This window comes from Gossypium arboreum, chromosome 11 (assembly GCF_025698485.1).
Source record: "Gossypium arboreum isolate Shixiya-1 chromosome 11, ASM2569848v2, whole genome shotgun sequence".
Lineage (NCBI taxonomy): Eukaryota > Viridiplantae > Streptophyta > Magnoliopsida > Malvales > Malvaceae > Gossypium > Gossypium arboreum.
Genome location: NC_069080.1, coordinates 98,784,473 through 98,796,713, shown reverse-complemented (window position 1 = coordinate 98,796,713; position 12,241 = coordinate 98,784,473). Strand labels below are relative to the sequence as shown.

At 33.4% G+C, this 12,241-nt stretch overlaps 1 pseudogene; it reads right to left on the bottom strand.

Moving 5' to 3' along the window:
- Positions 1–7,106: 7,106 nt before the first annotated feature.
- LOC108474275 (ATP synthase subunit delta', mitochondrial-like) lies at positions 7,107–12,009 on the bottom strand (annotated as a pseudogene).
- Positions 12,010–12,241: the final 232 nt, after the last annotated feature.

Genomic DNA, 12,241 nt, shown 5'->3' with positions numbered 1-12,241 from the left:
GGTTTGGATATTATTGGTCTACTTTGGAAGGGGACTATATCAACTACGCCAATAAATGCCATAAATGTCAGATTTATGGAGACAAGATTCATATACCACCTTCACCTCTACATGTTATGACTTCTCCATGGCCTTTTTCTATGTGGGGCATGGATGTCATTAGGCCAATATCACCAAAAGCTTCAAATGGGCATCGCTTTATTTTTGTGGTCATTGATTACTTCACGAAGTGGGTAGAGGCTGCTTCTTATGCGAATGTTACTAAGTCAGCTGTAGGTCGATTCTTGAAGAAAGAGATCATTTTTCGGTATGGTATGCCTGAAAGGATCATATCAGACAATGCACTGAACTTGAACAACAAAACGATAGCAGAAGTTTGCAGTCAGTTTAAGATTAAGCATCATAACTCTTCTCCGTATCGCCCAAAGATGAATGGGGCAGTGGAAGCTGCTAACAAAAACATCAAGAAGATAGTAGGGAAAATGACTGAAACCTATAGAGATTGGCATGAGAAGTTACCATTTGCGCTCTTAGCTTACCGAACGTCTGTCAGAACCTCTACCGGGGCAACTCCTTTCTCGTTGGTTTATGGGATGGAAGCAGTGTTACCCATTGAAGTGGAAATACCATCTCTTCAAGTCTTGTCAGAGATAAAGTTGGATGAAGCTGAATGGATACAATCGTGATATGATCAGTTGAACGTGATTGAGGAAAAGAGGCTAAGGGCCATTCGTCATGGTCAGATGTATCAAAAGCGAATGATGCGAGCTTACGATAAGAAAGTACGACCAAGAGAATTCCACGATGGGGATCTTGTGCTTAAAAATATCCTTCCTATTCAGAAGGACTTTAAAGGAAAATGGATGCCGAATTGGGAAGGGCCGTATGTCGTAACGAAGGCCTTCTCTGGGGGTGCATTAATCTTAACGGAAATGGATGGGAAGAGCTTACCCAATCCAGTGAATTCAGACTCAGTCAAAAAGTACTTTGTCTAAAGGAGAGGAGAATCCAGGGTGAAAACCCGTAAAGGGCACCTTGAGTTTTTGAAAAAAAAACGGAGAGGCCAAGGTGAAAACCCGCAAAGGGCGTCTTGTGACCAAAGGGGTTTTGAGTTGAAAACCCGAAAGGGCAGCTTAAATTTTAAAGAGCACATGGTAATCTTGCTATATCTGATTCAACAAAGAGCGAAGCGCATTGCATATCAGGGCATCAACAAAGTACTTTGGATCTTTTAAACACATGTTGAACTCAAGAAAGTCTTCATGGAGCTGGTGTATAGACGCTCAAGTGACGATATCTAGGGCATCTAACTTTTGTCCTGTTTGCTATCTTTAGATTCTCTTTCTTCTCAAAGATAGGCTATCAGATTAATCTCCTTTGTATTTTTGATAAATTCATTCAAATATCAGTATTCTTAAGATTGAATTCATCTTCCATTATTCTTAAAGTATGTTGTATTAAAATAATGATAGATCAACTAAATAATTTTCACAAATGAAATTTTGCTTATTACTCTGGAAATTTCTAGATAATACAAGAAACTAAAACAGAACAATTGTTTGAGGAATTCACGTAAGTAAGGCTTGAAAGAACTTGAGGAAATTCTTTCTTTAGTCCAAAATGATGATTGGACAAATCAAACGATTCGATCTTAAATGAGGATCATCTTACAGACATTTTCGATGGGTCATAACATTTGAAGAATGGTACAAACCTAGGCTGAGTAGAAATGATATTTCAAGAGAAATAAGGATGAGCTTCGAAGAAAGAATGAGTAGTGATGTCTGGAATAGGGGTCATATTCATAAACATTTTTGCATTATAATAGGTTTAATTAGGAGCATTTGACTCATTTCGATCATAGCATTCTAATCATTAGGTATAAACTCATATACATTATACAGGTTATGTCCTTCAAGGGATAATGAAGATTGATGCGCCTTAACTCCCTAAGCAGTAGGGTAACAGGCTGAAGACATAGCAGATCTAACCTTCGAATGTTTTTGCATCGAACCAGATCCTAGATGATTTGGCATCCTTGCATTTACAAGGAGCAGATTGAAGACATAGCATATTTGGCTTTCACGTGTTTACGCTGAAGCAACTCTAAGATGATTTGGCGTCTCTGTATTGTCAGAGAGTAGATCAAAGATAGTAGATTTGACATCTCTGTATTGTCAGAGAGCAGATCGAAGATAGTAGATTTGGTGTCTTTGTACTGTCAGAGAATAAATCGAAGAAACAGATTTGGCATCTCCATATTCGATAGAGAGCAGATCGAAGACATAGCAGATCTAACCTTCGGATGTTTTTGCATCAAAGCAGATCTAAGATGATTTGGCATCCTTGCGTTTACAAGGAGCAGATCGAAGACATAGCAGGTTTGGCTTTCACATGTTTACACTGAAGCAAATCTAAGATGATTTGGCGTCTCTGTATTGTTAGAGAGCAGATTAAAGATAGCAGATTTGGCGTCTCTGTATTGTCAGAGAGCAGATCGAAGATAGTAAATTTGGTGTCTCTGTACTATCAGAGAACAAATCGAAGAAACAGATTTGGCATCTCCATATTTGACGGAGAGTAGATCGAAGACATAGCAGATCTAACCTTCGGATGTTTTTGCATCGAAGCAGATCCAAGATGATTTGGCATCCTTGCGTTTACAAGGAGCAGATCAAAGATATAGCAGATTTGGCTTTCACGTGTTTACGCTGAAGCAAATCTAAGATGATTTGGCGTCTCTATATTGTCAGAGAGCAGATCAAAAATAGCAGATCGAAAATAGTAGATTTGGTGTCTCTGTACTGTCAGAGAACAAATCAAAGAAACAGATTTGGCATCTCCATATTCGACGGAGAGCAGATCGAAGACATAGCAGATCTAACCTTCGGATGTTTTCACATCGAAGTAGATCCAAGATGATTTGGAATCCTTGCGTTTATAAGGAGCAGATCGAAGACATAGCAGATTTGGCTTTCACGTGTTTACGCTGAAGCAGATCTAAGATGATTTGGCATCTCTGTACTGTCAGAGAACAAATCAAAGAAACAGATTTGGTATCTCCATATTCGACGGAGAGCAGATCAAAGACATAGCAGATCAGACCTTCATTGAAGCAGATCCAAGATGATTTGGCATCTCTGTATTAGACGGGGAGCAGATCAAAGACATAACAGATTGGACCTTCATTGAAGCAGATCTAAGATGATTTGGCATCTCTGTATTAGATGGGGAGCAGATCGAAGACATAGCAGATCTGACCTTCATGTGTTTACATCAAGTAGATCCAAGATGATGATTTGGCATCTCTCAGATTAGACGGGAGCAAATCGGAGATATGATTTGGCATCTCTGTATTAGACAGGGAGCAGATTGAAGAAGCAGATTTGGCATCTCTGTATTAGACGGGGAGAAGATCGAAGATAACAGATTTGGGATCTCTGTATTAGACGGTGAGCAGATCAAAGATAGCAGATATTGCCTTCCTGAGTTGCAATGAAGCAGATTGAAGCCGTCAAGAGGCCATTTAAAGACGATCAAGGATCAAGAACTCAAGACTCGGCGAGCCCGGGCAAAATTGGTCCTTTTATAGTCTTTGCTATATTCGATTACAACAATGAGCAAAGAGGGCATTTGTAGACACTCAATTTTGCCGGGCCCGAAATAAGTCCAAAAACAAAATAATAAACCCAAAAAAACGAAGTCCAAGTTCAGTCCAAAATTACAAATATAATTTGGCCCAATCGGAATGACCCATTACTTGAAAAGATTTAAGGTCCATCTACAAGCTTGACTCATATGGAAATATAATCTTCAATGATATGCAATCTTAGATATGATATGCAATCTTAGATATGATACAATCTTAGATATGATTGCAATGTTAGATATGATATGCAATCTTAGAAGATATGATTTTGTAATCTTAGAGATTTAATTTGTAGATACCTTTTAATCTTAACTGTTGATGTAATTGATCTGTACCGTTGGATTTGAGGAGGTTCAACTATAAATAGAGGCCTCTCCCTTCATTGTAAACACACTGGAGTTTTGGGAAACAATAAAAATTTTTTAAGAGCTTTCACTCAAATTTCTCTCCCTCTTACGTTCTTATTTTCTACGGTTTGTTCTTATTTTATTCTTTGTTCATCTTCGTTTTTCAACCCTTTTTATTTTGATTTAATCCATGTTTCCCTGATTTTTTTGTATATATTTTATTTTTTTAATAATTTTAGTATCATATCAAACTATTTCATTTTTTAATAATTCTTTTTAGTATTACTCTTAGTAAATTATTTTTAAATTTTACTCAAATCATTATTTTAAAAATGTATTTCATTTAATTTTCATATTTTATCCAAAAGTTTTTTTAATGTTTTTCGTATTTAGGAATTAGGAAATAGTACCCTAACATGCTGGGTTGCGATGTCCCGTTTGTATAAATGCCTAAAGTATCCTTCTAAATAGATTTTGTAAATCACGAGATGATTTCGATTCGAGAGTTTAAGAATATCGTGTCCTATCATCTTTGGATGTGACGTTTGTATTCTTTTGAGCTAAGGAATCTCAATTTTCAACTTAAATAATTCGGTTTTAAAAAGGGATCCTATTTTAAATCCTTTCAAATTTTGACATTAAGACGAAAACTATTCAATTTGGTACCAATTTTGGGCGTTATGAGGTCCTAATCCTTCCTCAAACGTAATCGACTCGAACCTATTTTCCTAATTTTCGAGACCAAAACGTTTTATAAGGTGATCCAATCACACCTAAAAAGGTTTGTGGCGACTCCCATTTTTCATTTTTTTAAAAAAAGTCGAACCCGGTTTTTTTTTTCAAACTCCTATTAAAATGGTTTCGACAGTTGTTATAGGCCTCGGTAAGATGTTTGGTTAAGTAAAATCATGACTAAGTTATTCTTGCATTAAAATTGTAAGGTAACTAATGAAATAAATTATTTAAATGGATTGAAATTGTAATTAATTGAGACGATACTTAATCAATGCATGTTTAGTCATCTAAGATAGTTAAGGGTTAAATTAGCAACAATATCGAGCGATACAATTGCCTTGCATAACTTGCAACATTATTGTGATTAAATTGTTTCAAGGTAGAAATACATTTTTACCTTAAGAAATCTTTTATGTGCTTATTTTGATTAAATTAATTGTTTGAATTGGCATAGAGATATGTACAAGAGATTATTTCAATTTCATAAGTATGTATGTGCATTAACACATTTGCTTATTAAAGTTTGTTTAATCGGATGAATTGCCATAGAGATATAGTCAAGAGATGAATGAATTTTTGTAGGTAAGTATGTCAATAAGTTAGCAAATTACCGAGTTGCTGTGAATTTATTCTTAACAACATAAACATGAGTTTAATAATTCTAAGTTAAGAAATGTAATTAATCTAACACAATTATGTCATTTTGATTAAAATAAGCTTTTGAAATCGTGCATTAGAACTTTATTTTATTTTATTTTATTTTACCTTGTTTTCTAGTTTTTAATCATTTCTCAAATCAAAATATTTTTTTTCACCAAAGTGTTTTAAATTGCATTCATAAATAATTATTTTCACAGTACCTGTGGGTATTATAACTCGACATTTACTTGTCACTTTATTACTTGCTGCGATTGTGTACACTTGCACATTTTCGTTGTTCCACAGCTCCAATGGCATAATCACTTGCATCGTACATCAACTCAAAAGATGAGTTCCAATCAGGTGTAACGATTATTAGGGCTGAGATTAACTATTTTTTTAGATCTTCAGCTTCCAAACATGCTTTGTTGCAATCAAACACTGTATCTTTCTCTAACAACAAACACAACGGTTTAGAAATTTTTGAGAAATCTTTGATAAACCATCGGTAAAAACCGACATGGCCTAGAAAAATTTTGACTCATTTCACATTAACTGGGGCTGGTAACCTTTCAATTATGTTCACCTTTGCTTTATCGACTTCAATTCCTCTCTCTGAGATTTTATGCCCTAAGGCAATCCCTTCCTTAACCATAAAATGGCATTTTTCCCAGTTAAGGACAAGATTCAGCTCTTCGTATCTCTTCAGTACCTTAGCCAAATTACTCAAACAAATATCATAAGTGTTGCCAAAAATAGAAAAATCATCCATGAAAACCTCAGCAAAATTTTCAACCATATCAGTGAATATTGCCATCATGCATTGTTGAAATGTTGCAGGTGCATTGCATAAACCAAAAGGCATTTGCCTAAAAGCAAACGTACCGTATGGACAAGTAAAGGTTGTTTTATGTTGGTCATCTAGAGCTACAACTATTTGGTTATATCCCAAATAGCCATCTAAAAAGCAATAGAATTCATTACCTGCGAGTCGATCTAACATCTGATCCGTAAAAAGCAACAAAAAATGGTCCTTCCGAATGGCTTTATTCAACTTTCTGTAATTAATATAAATTCTCCAACCAATAATAGCTCTCATTGGAATCAACTCGTTACGCTCATTTTCAACAATTGTGATTCCACCTTTCTTCGGCACACACTGCATCGGACTTACCCACGAACTATCTGCAATAGGATAGATGCACTGCAGCAAAATTGACTTTTAGCGGCGTCTTTTAAGGTCTTTAGTGGTGCTAAAACTATTTACAGCGTTTTTACAAGCGCTGCAAAAAATGCAGCTAAAGTTTGCAGCGTTTATTTGAAAAAAACGCTGCTAAAGAACATGACCTTTAGCAGCACTTTTCCCACAAACATCGCTAAAGATCAGTACCTTTAGCGGCGCTTTCCCACAAACGCCGCTAAAGATAATGACCTTTAACCGCTTTTCCCACAAACGCCGCTAAAGATCAAGACCTTTAGCAGGATCACGAGCTTTAGCGGCACTTTTCCCAAAAACGCCGCTAAAAATCATGACATTTAAAAAATATATTTTATTTTAATTAAATAATATTTATTTCTATGTTAAATATTATATTATGTTTAATTTTGAAATTTGAACTTTAAACTATATACTTTAAGGATAAATAAAAAAATATTAATTAAATTAAATTTTCCATTAAAATTTAAACTTCAAAACTAAATATAAAATTAATGAATTTAAATTTAATACATAAACATTGATTCAATATGTAATTTAATACATAAAAAATAGCACACAAAGTATTACAATTTCTAAAACAAAATTCATCCTAGTGAGAAAATAATGCCAAATCATCACCACCTCACATTAATCAAAGGAAAAAGATCAGAAAAGAAGAAGAAACAATATACAATAGAGGGCTGGTTCAAGCTTAGATGAAGCCAAAGTATTGCAATGCCTGCATATATAACTTAGTGAAGTACTTTGATCTTGATCTTGGTTAAGACTTGTTCCAGCAATAAAAAAAATTGTTAAACAAAATCTTGGTCACCTGATTGAGCAAAACAAGGAAATTAGCTATACCATTTACTGTAATGAAAGTTAAATCAGTAAAAAGTAAACCCATCATAAAAAAAATTGATGCTAGGCTAATCGTAAATGCTAATGTCGCTGTAAATAAGTGACAGGCATAAATCCAGTTTCATGTTGATGGACTTGTAAAGGCTTCAAAAAGAAAATAAGTAGCATATATGAAAAAGACAAAAAGGGTCAAATGAAGGTTAAATGAGATGTCATGACAAACCTCACGTGTTTAATGTCTATCTCCTTTCTCGATTTCATGCGACTCATAACATGTTTCACTTTTTTTATTAAGCTCACAAATATCACAGGTTTTTAGTTATCATAATCTTAATTTCTACGTCCAATAGCATTGATAAAGTAATTATTTTTCATTCAAACAAATTTGGTATTATCTTTAGTCACTTTGAAATGTCTAACCGTTGAAGATGAGCGCAAAATGTCATAGTTGCTGAAAAACAAGCTCATGCCAAAGTTCGAACTCTATACCTCTAGCATATAAGGGATCTTGAACCCAAAGTATTGAAAATGTCGATCAAAAAGAAGGAGATAAACTTGACAATGAAACTCTAATGGAAAGACGTTAAAATTTTGGAAGAAAAAAGCAAAAGATGTTTAAGGGACTCATGTCAAGAACTCATGTCAAAATAAAACTGGTAATGGATAAACTCGGGACTCATCAAGATTCATCAAGATAAAAAATAAAAAAGAACCTACCTCGTGCTATTGCATCCTCTTTCCTTCTCAACTCCTGCAAAATATAAAGTTAACATTCAGTTACTACAAGGACAATTTAATCTAAGAGCAAAATGAATAGCAAAGTCACCTTCCATACAACACAGTTACATATTGCATTCAAACATATAAGAACAAATTACCTGTTCACGCTTATTCAGTTCAACCTCTTTTGCTTTAAGTTCCTTCTCTCTTGCTTTTAGATCATATATATTTTAATCATATATAAGACAAAAACATCAAAAGAAGTCTATGATTTTAATCATATATTTTTTAATCATTTTGTGACCAAAGAATGGATGTTGGGTAGAAAATATATAAGAAAATGCATTGAGAATCGGACAAATGTACTTCAAAGTTAACATATAAAATTAACATAGAAAAAAATTAACTTTTATGAATGATATAACAGCATAAAAAATAGCTTCTATCATATAAAAAACCTCAATTATTGATGGTTTTTTTACTTATTAGTTTTAATCAATTATGAGGTCTCAAAACAACCACAATTGTTACTAACGCTAAAAACAAGATAGTAGATGTACTTTGTGAAAAAAAACAAATTATTTCTCTTGTAATTTATATGAAAATTTAAACCATTTAAACACGAAATGCAAAGTACAAACACAGTTCCTGCTCAGAGGCCCCTCCGGGTAAACAATCAACAGGTTTCTAATTTCAAGTTAACATTTGCCCTTCCTCTTTTGGTTTAAAACTCAAAGTTTTTATGATTTTTTTTATATTTTTCTTGTCAAATTTACTATTAATATAATATTATATTTGAAGTTTGTATTTGTCTCTTTCAATAATATTACCTTCAAAATTTAAACATACATTCTCTTTTTAAAATGTAATATAGGTTATCACTTCACTCAATATTTTTTCATCTATCAATTCAAGTTTTTATGACATAGGCAGAATCAAACTAGAAATCTTCTCATAAAATTAGCTACCTATAATTGTTTCAAAGCTACAGCTTAGGGTAAGTCAATTTCCATATGACTAAATAGTAAACAGTAACAATCTGAGTTAAAATATATATATATATAAGGGAAAAATAATAGATAACCAGATGAGAAGATTTATATCTACACAAACCTCCTTAATAACAACAAAATTAAAATTAAAGCAAATGAATTGTGCTCCTAAAGTGAAATTAAATGAGCAAATCTAGATCCATGTTAAGATCAAGAATTTTAATAATAAAAATAAACAAATTAAATTATAGAGACAGAATATGCTATTTAAGGGATGTAAAGCTTTTTCTTTGAAAAAAAAAACTAATAGTAAGTATAGCTTTAAATTAGGGAAGTTATAGCACTAAAATAATAAAATTTGATTGTAATGTGATTTATTCCAAAAATTTTCTCACCAAGTATTCTTTCTTAAAAGGAAAAACCCCCCAAGTGCAACAACACAATATAAAAAGCAATCTGACTAGATGCTATGCAAGATCAAGAATTTGTTTAATCATTTATTGGATTTGGAAGTAATAAATACCTTTTTCTTGTTTTTCGGAGCGACGATGATTCTTTTCTTTATTTATGAAATATATAAAAGTTGACATGGCAAGTACTCCTTCAAGTTCCAAGCTTTTATTTTAAAGTCATAACTTAGATGATCACCGGACAACAAATAGCCCATAATACATCATCACCTTCGACATCTTTTGAGTCGAGTGGTAAAAAATTTAATGCCTTTAAGCAAGATTCTAAATTTAAGTTTTTTTAATTAGAAAAAAAATAGTACAGAAAGAGCTTGCCCTCCGTCGACTTGATTCTAGATTTAATCAAAACCCAATGTGGCAAATGGATACCAAAATGTGTCAGACCAAAAAGAACACACCACCTACATTTTTATAGATGCTAAATATTAGTGCTGAGATCTTATGAAGTGATTTTCTCTATTATATTAATTCCCTTAGCTATAATCTCTAGCCATTGCTGCTTTTATGCTACTACCACTAATACTAGTGTATTTGATTATATATCAAATCAAAATCTCCGGTTTCCTCTTTATTAATCAAGCAGTATCTCTTTAAATATTCAGAACAAATAGAACCACTGTATTCAGAATCAAACCAGCATCCATGAGATAAACATAAAACAGAAGGGGACAAATTGACTAACCAATGAACATAATGACAAACAACGGTTAGCCTGTGAGAGCTGAGTTTAGTGCGCTATGAACATCAATCCCAATCTGTGCTTCAGCTTTCTCCAATTCAGTTGTGGCTGAGCTCAGCTTCTGGGTGAAATCTTCAAGCCCTTTCTGGACAAGATTTACGTCAATCCGATCGAGTGGCACTGCCTCAATAGCAATTATATCTGCAAATGAGTTGGCATGGATAAAAAACAAAACTGCTGCTGACAAAGTACTTTGTAGTTTCACTTCCTTCATGCACTGACAGCACACCACGCTTCAATTCTGCAATTGTTGCTACATGTCCTGGAAGAACACCCATCTGTCCAGTTGTGGCTGGTACTATAACCATGTCAACCTGGACACAGAGAGTTCAAGATTTAAGAGATTCATCTAAAGAGCAATATATAGTCAATGATTTCAAACATTATTATTATTTTCCCTTCATCCACCTCATTCTTTTTTCTCTTACAGAGTACATCAACACCATGAAAAGTTGCATTACTGTTCCAAATTACACAGGACTAATATTCATGGGAGAACCTACCATGCCCCTCAGCCAAACCCACACTAAAAACAAACAAGAAAAACATAAATAAAAAAAACACGCATTCCTCTCTTTCATTGTTTCATTTATTATCAATCAGAATGGCTTCTAGGGCAGGGACAGTTTAATATTTTAGCTTTACTTCATTATGTTTACCATTGCTCAAACTTAGCAAAAGAGCAAGAAAAACAACAGTGAACTTAGGTTGAGGCACCCAAGTTGAATGGAAGAGCCATATAAGGTCAGATTTAGTTGAAAATAGAGGAAATTCCCTTAATGGTCTTGGTGTTGGAATTTTCTGAGAGAAAATATAGATTGAAATGGAAGAAGAATGTTCAAAATACACTATCTTTCAATCACAACAAGGATTATGATTAAAATCTAAACAATTTTAATAATAATACAATTTTAACCTCCTTACTAACGTCGTACGATTCCTCGACGCACTGTCCTTTGACTCCTACATAATCAATTGTTCCATGTTAAGATCAAGAACTAAATATTTAATTTAAAATTAAAGCAAATGAATCGTGCTACTAAAGTAAAATTAAATGAGCAAATCTAGATCCAGAAGCAAGGCATTCGAATTAATAGATTTAAGCAGCCGAAATTTCCCAGTAAAATCTCTACAAAATTAAAGAAAAAAGAAACATTTAGGCCAAATTTCTAACTTCTAATGAAAAAAAATGCTCTAATTAAAAAGGGGGGAATAAACCTGGTTGGAGGAGGTTGGAGAAAAAGAAACATGTTGGACTTCGGCGGATGAAGACGAAGTGAGAGCCACCGTAGATGCAACGAGCATGGTCGTAACAAGAGGTCCAGATCCCTTGATTTTGCTGATTCTTTTCTATATCCGCGATCAAAACTCAGATAAAGAGTTTTTTTTTGGAAGCTCCGATGACGAATGGGTGAAATCCGACGAACTTCGCCGGTTCCCGACCTCCTTCTTTCCCTTTTTTTTCTTAGCCGAACAAATACAATAGATGTATTGACTTGGTGTTGCTGGAAATGGGAATTTTGGGGGCAAATTTTGAGAGCTATTTGGGGGATTTAGGGTGCACGACGGAGATAAGAGGAAGAGGGAGTAACGAGCGGGTAAAGGGATTTTGATTTTTCCTTTTTTGCGGCATTTCCATTAAAAATGCCATTATAGCTCAATTTTTTGTGGCGTTTTGCCTAAAAATGCCACTATTACTTAATTTTAAATTTTTTCATTTTAACATATTTTTATTTTTTCTTTCAAAATTTTTGGGCTGAGATTATCATTTTTAGAATTTTTTAAATTTTGAATATTAAACTTTTTAATTAAAATATGAACTAAAATATTAAATATTTAATATTTAATTTTTAATTTTTAATTTTTATTTTTATTTTTATTTTAAATTTTA